This window comes from Euleptes europaea, chromosome 4 (genome assembly GCF_029931775.1).
Source record: "Euleptes europaea isolate rEulEur1 chromosome 4, rEulEur1.hap1, whole genome shotgun sequence".
NCBI classification, from domain to species: Eukaryota; Metazoa; Chordata; class Lepidosauria; order Squamata; family Sphaerodactylidae; genus Euleptes; species Euleptes europaea.
The window spans coordinates 35,949,366-35,967,500 of record NC_079315.1 but is presented as its reverse complement, the minus strand read 5'-3'; the positions used below and the strand labels follow the sequence as shown (position 1 = coordinate 35,967,500).

The 18,135-nt window shown below is 45.8% G+C and overlaps 1 pseudogene; it reads right to left on the bottom strand.

The window, feature by feature from the left end:
* Positions 1–7,360: 7,360 nt before the first annotated feature.
* Positions 7,361–8,305, bottom strand: LOC130476904 (olfactory receptor 10R2-like; annotated as a pseudogene).
* Between the last annotated feature and the right edge of the window lie 9,830 nt (positions 8,306–18,135).

Below are 18,135 nucleotides of genomic sequence, written 5' to 3'. Positions count from 1 at the left end.
GGAAGAAACTGGAGACAAACGATGACTCAGTGGGACTGTGTTAGTGTTTTTATAAGGCCTTCCAGGGCTGCTTTGGGACAATGCCGTTTATGCACCATTCTTTGTTCAGGGTGATGCTTGGCTCCTTAGCCAATTCAATAGATTACAAACAGCTCAAACTTCAGAAATTAACAGAGAAGGTTCAGGAACAATATCCTGTTTTATTAACAAAGCAGTATACATTGGAGCAGATCCTGGGATGAGTTGCTTGGTCTCGAGTAAGCATTCCCCCCCCCCCTCTTCACTTGTCAAAAAAGATGGACAACAACCTGCAATGTTAGGAATCCATTCATACAATACAGGTAGGAGGCAAGTAGGTTCTGTGGAGACCTTATCAGAGAATCCAGATGCCATTCAGGAAGAAAGATGTCAGCCATTTCTGCTGAAAGAAAACAGGAAGGGCCTGTGTGACGACTGCAACCAGCAAAGACTATAACCCTGGTCAGTCATTACAATTTTTGTTGTCCCATCTTACATAACCCATGATCCTTCTGATAACAGTTGCCATTTTGTATGAAGGTGGCAATACTTGTATTTTCAAGCTTCAGTATGTATGAACACATACCAGCAACAAATCTGGGTTTTGGACAGTGGCTCCCAAGTTGAAATGTATGTGTACTGCCCTATTTACACAAAATGGTGACCACGTATATCAAAAGCACATAACACTGTGCTTTTAGAGTATGCAAGAGAAATAATTGAAAAATGCCTCTTATGAAAATGAACTAACCACTAACCACCTTCATTCTCCTCCTTTTCATGATAAGGATCAAAGTAATCCTATGCTACAAGTCTGAACAGAGCCCTGGGAGAGCTGGCACATTGTCGGTCAGGATGGAGCAAGTGCTGGCAGAACCACATCAAGAAGTTGCTGATGTCTGGCCCGAAAAGGTTTTAGAAACACTTTCAATGAGACAGGTGGTGTCATGAATCTGGGCACTGTAGTCATGCAGATTAATTAAAGGCTTGTGGAACCAGACACATGTATGACTAAGAGCAGGGAGAAGGCCCAACAACCTTGCTTTGTATAGGCTACCACTTAACGAGTCTCTAATAGCCAGGATACTTGGTGGCTGTTAGTGGCAACAATTGAGGACTGCAGAGGACACAGAAAATGATAGAACTGTGAAGCATGCCGATCACCTAATCTAAACTTTGCCCTGTGATCTTTAGCAGAATAGTCCTTGTCTAAGCAGAGGAGGTATACCAGGTCAGAAGCGAAAAGATGAATCTGCATGGGTGCAAATTCTCAACTGAGACAGTTGACCAGTGTGGTCTGCACGGTGCCCTTGACTGACTATCTATACTGCCAACACTTAATGGTGGGATTCAATTTGCAGAGTGGTGGTGCAACTGCAGGTCCTGATGTATCAAGAATGTCTCATTTGTCTGCTACTCTGTTTAGTTGTAGACTTCATGGCATGGATCAATCAGAGTGTTTCCATGATGGCTTGAATAAGAATGCAGAATAAATTATAATGCAATGCTTAGTTTCTGAACACTATGGGGTACTAACATTTATTAAGATTAGTTACTAAATAGGAATAATGCTGGCCATTCCAGTTTTGTACACATCATCCAGTTTTCATTGCCAAGCTAATATGTTGTAAACCTCAGGACAGGGAGATTGACAACTGTTAAATGAACTGGTGAGGACAACGCATACTTATCAGCTTTGGCTGTAGTCCAGAGAAAGACAGTCATACGTACCCCTTAACAGCAACGGGGACAAGTAAGATGCAATGAATTTGCACCCTTCTGTGTCCATTGAAGCCAATGGGCTTAAAAGGATGTAAATTTGTTTAGGATTCCATACTAACTACAATTTATTTCAACTGGATTTAAGCATAATTAACACTGCAGTCCTAAACCCACTGACTTCAGTGAAAGGCACAATTTTGCACAAGTTAGCACTATAAATTTCTTTTAATCAAGGTCCTTAAGCTGCTGTGACTGAACTGCAGTCACTGGAAATGCTGTGCATTTTTCAGTCATTTTCAGCACACTTTATTAGCATCTCGATCTGATCACTGTTGAGAATGATCTGGATCAGGATGAAGCTTTTACTTACATTTGCTGCTTTTCAACATTCTTGAGGATTCTTGTTCCCACTGTGTAGATATATCCTTTCTCCTATGCTCCTAATAGAGACTACAATGCAAGCACAACAACTGAATCCTTTTCTATATGCTTATATAGCTCTGATATCCAGTATTTTTAAGCAGGATTATATAGAGAAACTGGGAGTTCTATGAATTAATGTGACAGGTAAGTCAGTCTGGCTTGTTTGCTCCAGCCCCAAAATAATTTTTTTAAAATGCTTGTTTGCTCTCTCCTCCCTTCTCCTGAAATAAAAAAAATAATATGTGCATTCCTCCTTTGAACTATCATGCGAGCTGCTCACTATGTATGCTTAGGACAATTACATCTTCCCTCTCTGTTTTGGTTATGACAATCTATAAATAATAATATTAATGATACTATTTGGCTCTTTTCATCTTCAAAGACTTAGAGAGACATTTAGCTAGCTAATCCGAACACTTTTGAAATGTAAGAGCACGTTATTATTATCATCCTCACAGCTTTACAGGTGAGAACAGCAAGGGAGAGAGGACAGCAAGGATTTGCCCAAAGACTCCAGGTCGGAGGACATCTGTGTCAGCTGAGGGACTGGGGGGGCCATGCAGGTGTTCTGAAAGCAGCGCTGCAGCCAATGGGGATCGTGTTGCTGTGGGGGAGGCTTAATAGCCAGTTTCATATCATTTCCATGGGGTGAAAATCCTTGTGTCTGCTTCTCCTTCTGGTAAGCCTTTGACACTCTGTGCAGAGCAGGCCTGCACATGCTGTGGCACACCAAGTCAAACACGACAGACCAGCCACATATTGTGGCTTGCCTGATGAACTCAACAATCCTTGGTGGTCTCCTGTTATATCTCAGAAGCTAAGCAGGGTCAGCCCTGGTTAGTATTTGGATGGGAGACCACCAAGGAATACCAGGGTTGCTACACAGAGAAAGGCACTGGCAAGCCACCTCTGTTAGTCTCTTGCCTTGAAAACCCCATAAAGAGTCACCATAAATCAGCTGCCATTTGATGGCACTTTACATACACACACGCAAAGACACACACACACACACACACAGCAGCAGCAGCTGTGAGCAGGAAGAGCCTGGGCAGAAAGAGGTCCCACAGGTCCCTGTTCTTGCTGTGCTTGCTGCTGCCACTGCCCCCCTCACCTCTTGCTCTTTCTTCTTATCTAAATCCTTCCTGCACAAAAGCATGAACACAATGGCAATTTTGGCACTCCCAGCAGTCTGCCCTCTCTCTTTCATTTTCCCAAACAAGCCATGCTGTAACACTATAGTGTGGCTTGGCAGGGAAAGGGGGAAAGTCTTTCAAAGGGCTAAAGGGGAGGGGAATGCAGAGCTGGTCAGCCCATTCCTAAAGGGGGGGGGTTGCGTGGCGGCTGGGAGTGGCACAGCAATGGTGCAGCTAAGCAGACTCCTAGGAGGTTTACAGCGCTGTGGCCAAACCCGGGAAAATGGCATAAAAAAAAAAAAAAACAGGTTCTGGACCCAATACTTTTCAATATTTTTATAAATGATCTGGATGAGGGGGTAGAGGGACTATTCATTAAATTTGCAGACAGCACCAAATTGGGAGGAGCAGCGAAAACACCAGAAGATAGAGGTAGAATTCAACATGATCTGAACACACTGGAAAAGTGGGCAGATGTGAACAAGATACAATTTAACAAAGATAAGTGCCTAGTTCTACATCTCAATAACAAAAATGAGAAGCATAAATACTGGATAGGTATAACTTATAAGTAGCAGTGCGTGTGAACAAAATCTTGGGATATGGGTGGACTGTAAACTGAATATGAGCAGTCGGTGTTATGCAGCAGCAAAACAGGTTAATGGGGTCTTGGGGTGTGTCACAGAGGCATAACATCCAAATCACAAGATGGCATAGTCTCATTGTACACCGCATTGGTCAGGCCACACCTGGAGTACTGTGTTCAGTGCTGTGGGTGTGCTAGGCCAGGTCGTCTCGGGTTACTGCCGGCTACTGGTCTTGAGAGCAGGCTGTTATCTCAGGAATGCAGGAATCGGGGGAGTCCCGCCAGGAGCTGGAAACCAAAATAAAGTCGGCGTGCAGAGGGGAAGTCAAAAGTCCGGTCCAAGGGTTAGAAGTCCGTTTATCAAAGTCTAGGAGCATCAGCAACAAAAGTCAGAGATCCTTTTGCAACAATTGCTTTCGCAACGTCTGTCTGTTCCAAGCCTGGGTTTAAGCTGTTTCTCTTTGCCTTAGTTCTCATCCTCAGACAACTCACAGTCTTGGAGCCGTCTCCTTAGTGCCTGTAGACGTGCACTTCTCATTTTACTTTGCAACTCCATTCTTCCTTTTTGCCTGGGCTGTTGTTGAGTGGCTTCAGGTGAGCTGGGTGGGTCCTGCTTCTGTGGAGTTACAGCTGCATCTGGTTGTGCTGAAGGAGGTGATTCTGTGTTTACTTCCAACTCCTCAGCAGGGCTGGGGTTTACTCCTACCTGTTGTCCTTCGCCTGCCCTGCATTCTCAGCTGTCTGAGGTGCAATACCCATTATTTCTCCCTGCTCAGGCTCTTCCTCTGATGATGTTTCGCCTGTTGAAGCCTGGGCCATGACAGTGGGTCTCACTTTAAAAATGATGTTGACAAAATGGAGTGGGTGCAAAGGAAAGTGACAAGGATGATCAGGGACTGGAGACCAAGCCCTACGAGGAAAGGCTGAGGGACTTGGAAATGTTTAGTCCGGAGAAGAGGAGGTTGAGGGGGGCATGATTGCTCTCTTTAAGTATTGAAGGGTAGGGAGCAGAAGATAGGACTCATAATAATGGGTATAAATTATGGGTGGAAAGGTACTGCCTAGTCATTAGGATTTTTTTAATTTATTTTTTACAGTAAGAGTAGCTCAGCCATGGAATCTGCTGCCTAGGGAGGTGGTGAGCTCCCCCTCTCTGTCAGTCTTTAAGCAGCACAAGCACCAGGAGCGTACCAAATAGAAAAGTTATACAACACCAGTTAAGGAATCATTCAGTACGCAACCACTTATTTATATTTGATGCATAGATTTTTCTTACTACTTAAGAGGAAAAAACCTTAATATTTATAACAAAATACAAGGTAAACCACCATGCATATACACATGTAATATATGCCAATTAATGTGATGAAAAGCTGTTATGCTAAATACAGGATAACGTCAACACACGGAAAAATTGCTCAATGATGGTAACACTCTTATGATTCCGTTATATTTGGTAGAACAATATCATGATAATTTCAACACATTATAAGAAAAACTTATAATGTATCTTATAAGATACCGTATAAGAAAAGTTTCTTTACAAAATTAATTCGGGCAATTGCCCTGATGAAAAACAACAATCTGGGCACATGCCCCAATGACAAGATTCTGGTTGTATCTTGTTTCGTCGTAGGCTTCCTCAGAATGTATATCCCATATTATCTAAAATAACAACAATTATGATAACAACTACCATACCAATTATTAATATAAATTCATGTACAAGTGCAATTGTGTCAACACTCACCCGACCGCAATCTTGCAGTTCCTGGAATAAACCTCTTAGGTTCATTGAATTACTATCTCAGAGTACAATACTATGTAAGGAAATTTCAGGTGTTTCCAATCTCTTACTGCCCTGAAGAATGCTGTAAGTCATGGTGAGGATTCCCTAAAAACTTATGTGTTTTTAATCTACACTATTGGATGCAACTGAATGCATTATGTGTGGCCAAACAGAGGACCCTCAAAATTATAACAACTATGTAAGATAAGTATTATATATAGCTGGACAAATCCAAAGAGGAATTCAGTCCATATGGATGAATAGATCGGAATAGATGAATGAACCTAGCCTCCTGCTGGCATAATACCCTTTCCACATCAATATAATGTTCTCTGCGGAGTTGCCAAATAGCAAAAAACTGCATGTCAGTGTCTCTGTGGCCTTTCTCCAGAAAATGTGGGACCATGGGCCAGATTATGGATTCTGGAGCGATGCTCCCTGATCCTGTATTCTAGTGATCTAGATGTTTTACCCACATAAATTAAATTACAGGAACATTTAATTATGTAAATCACCCTCTTGAAATCACAATTTGTAAATGATCTAAGGACAAAACGAAAACCTGTTTGGGTGTGTACAAATTCTTTAACAGGAAGGGATAAAGAACAGTTCACACAGCATCCACAGCAGTGATGTCCTGTGACTGTTGGTTGTGGATGTTTAACCATTCTAAAATCTGATCTAATAAGCTGATCCCTAAGAGCTCTAGTTTTCCTTAAGCCTATTTTGGGCATATGATCACAGTCTGGTATTGTGTTCAAAATATGCCAATTTTTATAAATAATGTTCTTTATGGCAAGTGCCAGATGTGTATATTCTAAAGAAAAGGTGAGTGATTTCTCTGTCCTTTTTGCTGTTTGCCAATATGTGTTCACGTTTAATATGCTGAACTCTCCTGTATGCATTATTAATGGTTCGTTGAGGATATCCCCTTGTTGTTAATGTTGTGGATAATTTATTTGTGGCTGTTAAAAAATCCCTCTATTTTGTTGAGTTTCTTTTAAGTCTAATAAATTGACCATAAGGAAGACTGTTATTCCACTTACGGTCATTCCACTCTCTGTCTTATGTATTGTTATTACACTTGCTTGTTGTTTGTTCTTTCCTTGTGATATATATTGATTTTGTGTGTGTGTGTGTGTGTGTGTAAAGTGCCTTTCAAGTCACAGCCGATTTATGGCAACTCCTTTTTGGGGTTTTCATGGCAAGGGACTAACAGAGGTGGTTTGCCAGTGCCTTCCTCTACACAGCAACCCTGGTATTCCTTGGTGGTCTCCCATCCAAATACTAACCAGGGCTGACCCTGCTTAGCTTCTGAGAGCTGACAAGATCAGGCTAGCCTGGGCCATCCAGGTCAGGGCATATATTGATTACACTGCTTGAAAATTTGTTTAATTGAGCTGCGTGCTGGTCTTTACTTTGTAGTAACCTCCAGGTGGTAGCTGGAGATGTCCCGCTAATACAACTGATCTCCAGCCGATAGTGATCAGTTCTGGAGAAAATGGCCGCTTTGGCAATTGGACTCTATGACATTGAAGTCCCTTCCCTCTCCAAACCCCGCCCTCCTCAGGCTCCGCCCCAAAATCTCCAGGAATTTCCCAACCCGGAGCGGGCAACCTAGTGATAATTTGTTGTTTCTCCAGAAAGTAAGATTCATATCAAGACTGTTTTAGACTCCATAAATCCTTCTCACATCTTCCAGCTGCATGTGTTTCTGCCCAGGGATTTCCTGAGAGCTATTTAGACATCCTTGTTCCTCAGGCTATAAACGACAGGATTCAGTAATGGCGCCACCAGTGTGTATGTGACAGAGATAAACATGTCCTCCTTCAAAGCATACCTGGACTGGGGTCATAGGTAAATAACTGAAGCACATCCAAAGTGCACAACAACCACAATGAGATGAGAGGCGCAAGTCAAAAAAGCCTTGCGCTTCCCTTCTGCTGTGGGGATTTTCAGTATCGTGTTTAAGATCAAAACATACGAGAGAACGATCAGAAGGAATGAGAAAACTCCCACTAAAAAACAGAACAAAAAAATAAGGATTTTCCCCGTGTAATTTCGGGCACAGGCCAGCTCAAGCAAAGGTGCTATATCACAAAAGAAATGATGGATTTTATTTGGCCCACAGTACGGCAAGGTAAACACGGAAAATGAATAGATGATGGAAATTAAAAAACCACCTAATACTGAAAAGGTAACCAGTTTAGTACATAGTCTTTGATTCATCAGAACCAGATAATGTAAAGGTTTACATATGAACACATATCGGTCATATCCCATCACTGTGAGAAGCAGACAGTTTATGCTTGCAAAGGCCAGGAATACATACATCTGAACAGAACAACCAATGAATGAAATAGTTGCCTTTTCTCTGAGAAGATTGACAAGCATATTGGGGATGATGGTGAGAGTACAGCAGGTTTCTGAACCGGAGAGCATGGCGAGGAAGAAGTACATGGGGGTGTGGAGGATGGAGTCGCACCTTATCGTAACAATGATGGTGATATTTCCAGCCAAAATGGCCAAGTACATGATGGAGAACACCACAAAGAGTGGGACCTGCAGGTCTAGGAGACTGGAAAATCCAATCAAGATGAATTCCGTCACCATACTTTGATTGTCTCGTTTCATTGCGGTAGCATCTGGAAAGAAACCGTTACAGTCTTACAAATGTGTAATGCTGTCAGTCATAGAATCATAGGATCATAGAATCATAGAGTTGGAAGGTACCACCAGGGTCATCTAGTCCAACCCCCTGCACAATGGAGGAAATTCCAAACTACCTCCCCCCCACACCCCCAGTGACCCCTACTCCATGCCCAGAAGATGGCCAAGATGCCCTCCCTCTCATCATCTGCCTAAGTTCACAGAATTAGCATTGCTGACAGGTGGCCATCCAACCTCTTCTTAAAAACCTCCAGGGAAGGAGAGCTTACCACCTCCCGAGGAAGCCTGTTCCACTGAGGAACTGCTCTGTTAGAAAATTCTTCCTAATGTCTAGATGGAAACTCTTTTGATTTAATTTCAACTCGTTGGTTCTGGTTCAACCTTCTGGGGCAACAGAAAACAACTCAGCACCATCTTCTATATATGACAGCCCTTCAAGTACTTGAAGATGGTTCTCATATACCCCCGCAGTCTTCTCCTCTTCAGGCTAAACATACCCAGCTCCTTCGACCTTTCCTCATAGGACTTGGTCTCCAGACCTCTCACCATCTTTGTTGCCCTCTTCTGGACCAATTGCGGTGCCCAAACTGAACACAATACTCTGGGTGAGGTCTAACCAGAGCAGAGTAAAGTGATACCATCGCATGATCTGGACACTATATTTCTGTTGATACAGCCCAAGATCGCATTTTCCTTTTTAGCTACTGCATCACACTGCTGACTCATGTTCAGTGTTTGGTTGCAAAGTCAGTTGAGACTTTATATCATGTCCCTTTCCCGGTGGAGCTTGTAGCTGGCAGGTGGTTTCCAACTTGAAACTGCCACTGTCAAGGAATGGGAATGCTGTGAGCATTCCTGAGGTAAAGGATAGAAATAAATGTTGCTGTTTTGGTTGATGGCAATTGCTAGAATGGCTTTTCACGAGCTGCAGATTTAGAACCACCACTTTATACACAATTATTTGTCAATGCTTTTTACATTTCGGTGCAACCATAAAAACTGAATGCAAGGAAAAGTCTCGCTAAGATGTTTCGACAAGAACTAGCCTCTTGTAATAATGAATTCCTGGCCATGGGTTTAGAAGACCCCTTCCCTTGAATGATGGAATTCTTTATATACACCATAACATCCCAAAAATAAATATTCATACAGACCAAATTGAATGTGTGGGCTTGTGAAATTCATCCCCTGATGAACTTCCCCACTCTCTGTTTGGATGAAAACACTATAAAGATGTCATCAATAATTAGACCATAATATTTTAAAAATTAGTAAAGTGGATTTCTACTGCGATCCAGTAAGATATTGGTCTCTAATATTTTTAGTGGATGTTAGCTGCTCTGAGCCCGGCCTTGGTCGGAATAGAGAGCTGGATACAAATTAAATCAATCAATCAACCAATCAATCAACCAATCATCATCATCATCATCATCATCATCATCATCATTATGTCTAAGTTGGCAAATACCTTTTTTGAAGCTGCTTTAGCATGCTTCTCCAGGGATAAAGCTGAATCTCTCTCCCTCCCTGCCCACACCTGGATATAGGCTTGAATTGATTATAAACCCTCTCAGGAGAATCTCCAAATACTTCTATCACTTTTAATGGTTGGACCAGTTTAAGTATATCCATCCGACTTCTAAATGCATTATAGCGAGGGGTAGGAACATGAGATACCCCTTTGGGTTCAAAACCTTCTCAGGGTAGCAGAAGGGCTGGTTTATAAATTTCTGTTTCTATAGCTATAGAATCCCAGCAAGGGGGGGAGGGAAATTGGCAGTGTAGGGAGTAGGTCTACTTGCAAGTAAGTTCCATTTTATTCATAGGATAGTAACCATAGCATATGAGAAGACAAGAGTCACTGGAAAAGACAATCACACTAGGAAAAAAGGCAGCAGGAAAAGAGAAAGACCCAACACTAGTTGGATTGAAGCCATCAGACCCCAATTTGCATGATCTGAGCAAGGCTGTTAACGATAGGACATTTTGGAGGACATTGATTCATAGGGTCGCCATGAGTCGGAAGCGACTTGACGGCACTTAACACATACACAAAAGTATCATGGATTCACATGGCCAGATCAGGCAAATCAAGGTGGGAGACCATTTTTGGAGCCAGGTAGGGAATGTCTAAGTTGGCAAATGACTTTTTTGAAGTTGCTTTAGCATGCTTCTCCAGGAATAAAGCTGTATCAAAGGTCTTTATGGGGTCAGCTACAGACAGCTGGAACTCTTCCCAACCAATATTGCCTCCATCTTGTCAGGATTCATTTTCAGCTTGTTTACCCTGAGCCATTAGGGGAGGGACAGTGGCTCAGTGGTAGAGCATCTGCTTGGCATGCAGCCTGTCCCAAGTTCAATCCCCGGCCTCTTCAGTTAAAGGACTAGGCAAGTAGGTGATGTGGAAGACCCCTGTCTGGGACCCTGGAGAGCCATGGAGTAGGTTTGTGGCTCAGTGGCAGAGCATCTGCTTGGCATGCAGACGGTCCCAGGTTCAATCCCTGGCATGCGTGGTGTAGTGGTTAAGAGCAGTGGACTCTAATCGGAGGCAAATCTGGTGAACTGGGTTGGTTTCCCCACTCCTATACATGAAGCTGGCTGGGTGACCTTTGACTAGTCACAGTTCTATTAAGAACTCTCTCAGCCCCACCTACCTCCCAGGGTGTCTGTTGTGGGTAAGGGGAAGGGAAGGAGATTGTAAGCCAGTTTGATTCTTCCTTAAGTGGTAGAGAAAGTCGGCATATAAAAACCAACTCTTCTTCTTCTGAGCCCTATGCATAAGGAATGATTGAACCCAATCTAAAGCATCATCAATTAATTCAAGGAAGTCTATATAGCACATAGGCTTTTAGACAAAATAATATAACAATAATTAAAATACATTAGAGAAGGAGCATTCATTGTTGTTGTTTTTTTGGGGGGAATGCTAAATACACATTTTAAGGTAGCAAATTAAAAGTGCTGTTAAAATAGCCAAGATATTTAACTAGGCACAGAGTTAATGTCGGTAGCTGGGATTTTTAGTGTTCTCAGTTGAAAGAAATAGAACTCACCAGTGGAAGTCACTAACTGGTTTTCTTGAAACTGCTTTTCTTTCTTCTACAAAACACTCGTTCCATGTTTAATATGGCCTTCAAGCATCATCATTATTAATGCATTTTTCTCTGTGGTCTTGAAGGAGCCATTATGTTTGCGAATGGCCACAAAATTAAAGCAAAGAAATAAATGAAAATCCAATACTGCAGCCCCCATAATGCGGCACGTGCTACACATCCCTGTCTAGAAGCCGGGGAGGGCGGGGTAGAAACTTGGTAAAATAAAGTAATTAATAAATAAATTATAGTGATTCATTGTGTGCAGGATTTGTTTCCTTTGAAGAAGAAAAAGAGTTGGGTTTTATATGCTGACTTTCTCTACCACTTAAGGGAGACTCAAACCGGCTTACAATCACCGTCCCTTCTCCCTCCCCACAACAAACACCCTGTGAGGTAGGTGGAGCTGAGAGAGCTGTGACTTGCCGAAGGTCACCCAGCTGGCTTCGTGTGTAGGACCGGGAAAACAAACCCAGTTCATCAAACTAGCCTCTGCCATTCATGTGTAGGAGTGGGGGAATCAAACCCGGTTCTCCAGATCAGAGTCCACCGCTCCAAACCACTGCGCTTCACCACTACACCACGTTGGCTTTGGAGGAGAGAGCACTAGAGGCTTGAATTAACTTTGTTATATGTGCTTTACTTATACATGCACAAAAGGAACATGAGTGGAGGCAAAGAGGCACTTCTGCAAGGCAGAAGATTGCCCCTGGAGGTACTCCATCAACCCTCCTGTACTGTAGCCCCAGGTCCACCTAACTCCTGCTAGAGTTGCCCTCTCTCTCCCATGCTCACTCCCTTTCTCTCTCTCTGTCTCCTTGTTTATTCAGAGATGCACATTGCCATTTTGCCCCCACACACAGCACTTTCCCTGTGCTTTTGCTGAGCATGGCTGTCACCTTTTTCAAGGTCCAATGGACTAAAACGCCTCACCTAGGAAATAATCTCCTGTCATTCTGGATCAGGGGTGGGGAACATCACGCCCGGGGGCTGTTTAAGGCCCACGAAATCATTTGGTCTGGCCCTTCGTGGGTCTGGCCCTTCCTGGCAGATCTCTAGCTCAAAAGGATCTAAGACTGGCAATCTACCCCCTCCAGCGGACAGGAATAGCCTCTATTCAAGGTGGATGTGAGTTTGTTTTGCTGAGGAAAGGAACCTTTTCCCCTCCTTGCAGAAGAGTCATTAGTTATGGAGCTGCTAGGACTGCCCAAGAAACTGTGTTAACCCTTTCCCACCCAGGCCATGGAGAAACGTATTCCCTCTGTACTACAAGAGGGCTGGGGGCGGAAGTGGCGACAATGGAGGGGTTAAAGGGGGCAGAGCCAGAATGTGTGTGTGTGGGAGTTCTTAGCTAGTGTGTCCTCATTTCACTCCTGCAGGCGGAGGTAGCAAGAGCCAGCTGTAGAATCCAGCCCCGACCGTGCGGAGCAGGAGCAACTCCAGCGTGCGGCTGGACGGCTATGCCTGGCTGGAGCAACAGACCATCCTGTGCCACCAGGTGGGCAAGTGTGCCACCGGTTGGATGCCTGCCTGCTTGCCCACGCAGGGAGGGGTCATCTGGGGCAGCTGCCTGCTTGGGGCTTGGTTGGCTAATTTTTAAGTTGATAATTTTGTATGGCCCATGAATGATGTTATAAATATCCAAATGGCCCTTGGCGGAAAAAAGGTTCCCCACCCCTGTTCTGGATGATTAACCAGTTGTTTATAGAATCATAGAGTTGGAAGGGACCACCAGGGTCATCTATTCCAACCCCCTGCACAATGCAGGAAATTCACAACTGCCTCCCCCCCGTACCCCCAGTGACCCCTACTCCATGCCCAGAAGATGGCCAAGGTGCCCTCCCTCTCATCGTCTGCCTAAAGTCATAGAATCAGCATTCCTGACAGATGCCCATCTAGCCTCATAAGAACATAAGAAAGGCCCTGCTGGATCAGACCAAGGCCCATCAAGTCCAGCAGTCTGTTCACACAGCGGCCAACCAGGTGCCCCCAGGAAGCCACAAACAAGACGACTGCAGCAGCACCATCCTGCCTGTGTTCCACCATGCCCAAAATAATAGGCATGCTCCTCTGATACTAGAGAGAACAGGTATGCAGCATGACCAGCATCCATTCCAACTGATAGCCATGAATACCTCTTTACTCCATGAACATTGTTACGTCCGCATGGGAAGAATTCACGAGGTCGGAGATGGAGTTCAAACAACAACCGCATTTATTGATTACAGGAACAGAACTGGTTAACACAATGAGTAAACCCTGTTTATATGCCCCCTTGGCCGCCTGCGGCCACTCCCCCCTTGATCCGTGATAGGGGGACATAACCTCCTGGTGACCAATGGTACATGTTGGCTTAGAGCCAATGGGGTCCGTTTGCTTGACCAATAGGGTGAGCAGGGTTTAGGATCCTTCATGCAGAACTCAAGTGCCTAGGTCTCCCCTTGCTTACTCCCCAACTATATACATACACAACACCCTCCCCCCTAAGTCTGAGCGACCCTCGCTGTGCACTGGGAGCACACAAAGTCCTGGAGGTAGCTCGGCTGCGATCGATCCCGCTGGGAACGGCGCGGCTCTGGGATGGGGGACGTCGGGCGATCCGTCATTGCCGGATCAGTCTCACCCTCGGTGGCTGAGTTGTCGTTTGCCGGGCTGCTGGAGGAGTCCAGCGCTGGCAGCGGCAACGGTTGCTCCGGTCGCTCCAGTTCCGGCTCCCTGGTGGCAGGAATTGGCAGCGGCGCTGGAACTGTGGCTGCTTCCTGCAAGTCGGCAGGGTGGTGGCATAGCTGATCGATGTGGTGCCGCAGAACACGCCCCTCCGGGGTGGTGACCCGATAGGATACCGGGCCGGTGGCGTCCTGGACCGTGGCTGGAATCCAGGTGGGAACCACTCCATAGTTTTGGGCGAACACAGGGTCGTCCTGCTCAATGACCCTTGGAGTGGCAGTTGAGTCCTTGTGGCCTGGGTACTCAGGCACCAGGTCGGGGTGCAACCGGTCGAGCAGAGTTTTTGGCTGGCGACCCATGAGGAGTTCCGCGGGGCTCTTCCTGGTCACGGAGTTGGGCGTGGTATGCTGTGCTAGGAGGAAATCCACCAGCCCCCTGTCTCAGTCACAGCGGTCGATGTGCCGCAACGCATCCTTGGTAGTCCGGACCATCCGTTCCGCCTGTCCGTTGGTGGCGGGGTGGAATGGAGCCGAGGTTGTGTGGCATATCAAGTTCTTGGCCAGGAACTCCTTGCATTGCCGATGGACTTCTCAGGCCGATGGGCAAGCTGGAACTCGTAGGCGTTCATGAAAATCGACCAGCGGAGCATCCGGGGTGACAGGATCTGCGGCGTCTGGCGATCTGGAACGAACAACCCCAAGAGCGGCTTGTGGTCAGTCACAATCGTGAACCGGCGGCCATAGACGAAGTCATGGAACTTCTTTACGCCGGCCACGACGGCAAGGGCCTCCCAGTCGATCTGCGCATAGTTGTGCTCGTCCGGCATGAGAGTCCTGGAGTAAAAAGCGATCAGGGCTTCACGACCGTCAAGCAACCGGTGTTGTAGGAAGGCCATGCCAACACCATACAGGGAGGCGTCGCAGGTCAGCACCACCGGCAACTTCTCGTCAAAATGGACGAGCAGGCTGGACGAGGAGAGGAGGCCCTTTGCGGCCTCGAAGGCTCACTCCTACGGCTTGCTACACGACCACGGAGCAGACTTGTCCAGGAGGCGGTGGAGGGGCTCGGTGACCAACGCCTTGTTGGGCAGGAAGGCATGATAGAAATTCAAAAGTCCCAAGAACACCTGGAGCTCCTGCTTGCACTTGGGCAGAGGGGTACTGTGGATCTCCTTGACTTTCGATGGGGTTGGTGGATCCCAGCAGCATCGATGAGGTAGCCCAGGAACTCCACCTGCGGAAGGCCCAGTTGGCACTTCTCGCGCTTGACGGTGAGGCCCACGGTTCTGAAACGGCCGAGCACCTGGCGGACGCGGTCCAAGAGTTCCCCCTCGGAGGCAGCGGCAATCAGGATGTCATCAAAGTACAGGATGATGCCAGGCAGGCCCTTAAGGAGGTCCTCCATGATGTTCTGGAAGATCCCCGGGGCTGTGCTGACCCCAAACTGCAGGCGGGTAACCCGGAATGCGCCCCAGTGAGTGACGATGGTCTGCGCCTCCGCCGAGGCCTCGTCCACTGGCAGCTGCTGATACGCCTGGGCCAGGTCTAGTTTGGTGAAGACCCGGCCACAGCAGAGCTTCAGTCGGATGGGGGTGGCGGCAGGGTCAATAAGGAGGTGGACAGGCAGCCCCTTGTAGCAGCCCAAGGAGGCACGCCAAACATCCTCGTACTCGGCCCAGACGGACTTGAGGGACACTCTGTTGAGGTGGTGCAGGCCCGTGATTTGCAGTCTGAGGGCCTTGAACCACTCAAACCCCAGGAGGCTGGTGTGGGGCCCCTCGACGATGACGAGGCGCAGGCAGCTGGTACAGGACCCTTAGCACACATTCACGCGAGCGACACCTTCGACCTGAATGAGGCGGCGTTGGAAGTCCGTAATGATGAGGCTGGAGGGCTGCAGCTTGGGCATCGGGGCGCGCTCTGCCAGGACCTGGAAGGTGTCTGCAGATATGATGGAGAGGGCAGACCCGGAATCCACTTCCATCTCGTAGGGCGTCCCCTCAATGAAAACAGTGGTTGAGAGCTTGTCGATGCCATGGACCTTGTGCAGAGCGAGGGTGTGGATGCGGCGGCGGTCGCGGCGGACACGGCAAGGGGACTCGGAGTCGTTGTCATCAGAGAGAGCATGGACCGGTCGGGTGGCGCCATCTTTCTTCTCCGGGCAAGACGGTTTCCTCGACGAGGGGCAGTTCCCCCATTTTTGGGTTAAGAAAAACCCAAATTACTTATCAGGTGGCGGTCTACAAGTGTAAATATTGCTGGCATACATTGTGAGAGGCAACAAAGCATAATTATAACAGTAACAGAAATGACTAAAATTAGAATTATAATGTACACAACTCCGATCCTGGATTCAAAGTCCAGAGTGCTAACCATTACACAAGTATCTTAATCCATCCTGTCAATCTTGGAAATCAATTTTGTACATGAAAAATACTCCTGGGGTTTGTGTTTGCATAGGTGTCATGCTGTGCAGGTCGCTTCCATGTTCCCTATCAGCTAGCTGCCGAAACTATTCCATACATTCTATTTCCTTAACTTACTGGATACCTCCCTTTATACTTTCTAATATATTCTCCTATCTGCCTACCCTCATTCTGTGGAGCTTCTATAAAACTCCTCCTTCAATGTGTGTGTGGGGGTTGCAAAGTGGTATGAGGTTGCTGGGTCTGTGAATAGATGTAATATATATTGGGACCGTTTTATTACAAATTGCTATAGATTTAAATGTTGTCATATTGAGGTCCCCCATTTGTTTATAACAAATGCTTGTTTTGCATAAACTATGCCCAGAATCAAGAATCCTGGGGTTATATTTAAAATAATTAAATTTGGAATATTTCAGATTAATTTGCTGGCCGGAACTGTGAACAGAACAGCCCTGTATTTTAAAGCCCTTTCACAGATTCAACAATTTCATACCCAAACCCACACAGAAATGAAAACAACATACCTCCCACCATCAATCGACGTTCACAATCATTGCTTAGTACCAATTCAAAAAACACTACATACACATGCATCTACAAAATTCCCTAAATTGTTCTGGATTGTCATGGGGTGTTGGGATTCCCTTTCTCTTTATTAAAGCTTCTTGGGGATTGGTGAGGGATTTCTCCCAGAATCCTGTCCAATGGGGATACTCCTGACTATCTATCAAAAAAAAAATGTTTCTTACTAATCTAGATGGGAAAGCAATACTTTGTACATTTATTGTCAGCAAGTGTTCGTTGTTGTAGATCAGAAACTCAAGTTCAAGGCAAAATGAGGACAAATGTAAAACAGAGTTCCAAGCAAAGTTCAAAACAAAAGGCTTCAAGGGTCATGAGGTGTCTCTGGCGGCTGGTGGCATGATGTAGAAAAGTATAGTTCACACTGGGGCACTGGACTGGTGGTCGCAGGACGCGCCTCCTCTTGTAGCGTAAAGAGAGGCGGGGGAATTGGGCTAGGGTTGTTGTCTCCTTGGTTGGCCTGGCTCTTGGCTGGCACGTTCTGCAGTCGTCTCAGGGCTGACAAGCTTCTGTGCATGTGAAGCATAGATCCTCTGGTCTTTTTGGTAGCAGTAGCTGGAATACCAGGAGCGGTTCGTGCGGCCCTTCCCACTTTGGCTGGAACTTGTGGTGCCTGCGGAATGTCAGTGTCCACACCAGGTCCCCTGGCTAGATGTTTTGCCACCGTCAGCTGGTACCGGTTGTAAGTTCTGCACCTCTCCGTGGATGACCCTCAAAAGTATTGAAAAAGACAAAACATGTTTAGTAATCATGCTGCGTTCCTCCGTTAGGCTGGTGTAGTGAGGAGGATTAAAATATAAAAGAAATGAATAAAAATAAAAATAAAACAGAAATATATCATGGCTGTATTATGGCTGTGGGAAGTGGGTTTACCCATGACAATCCACCCATGACAATCCAGTATTAGTAAATAACTTAACTAATTAGTACAAAACATAACTAACCATTACATAACATAACTACATAACTTAACTAAATTAAAAGATTACTAGTTCCCCCAACCAACCTCCCCCCATTCCTATGTG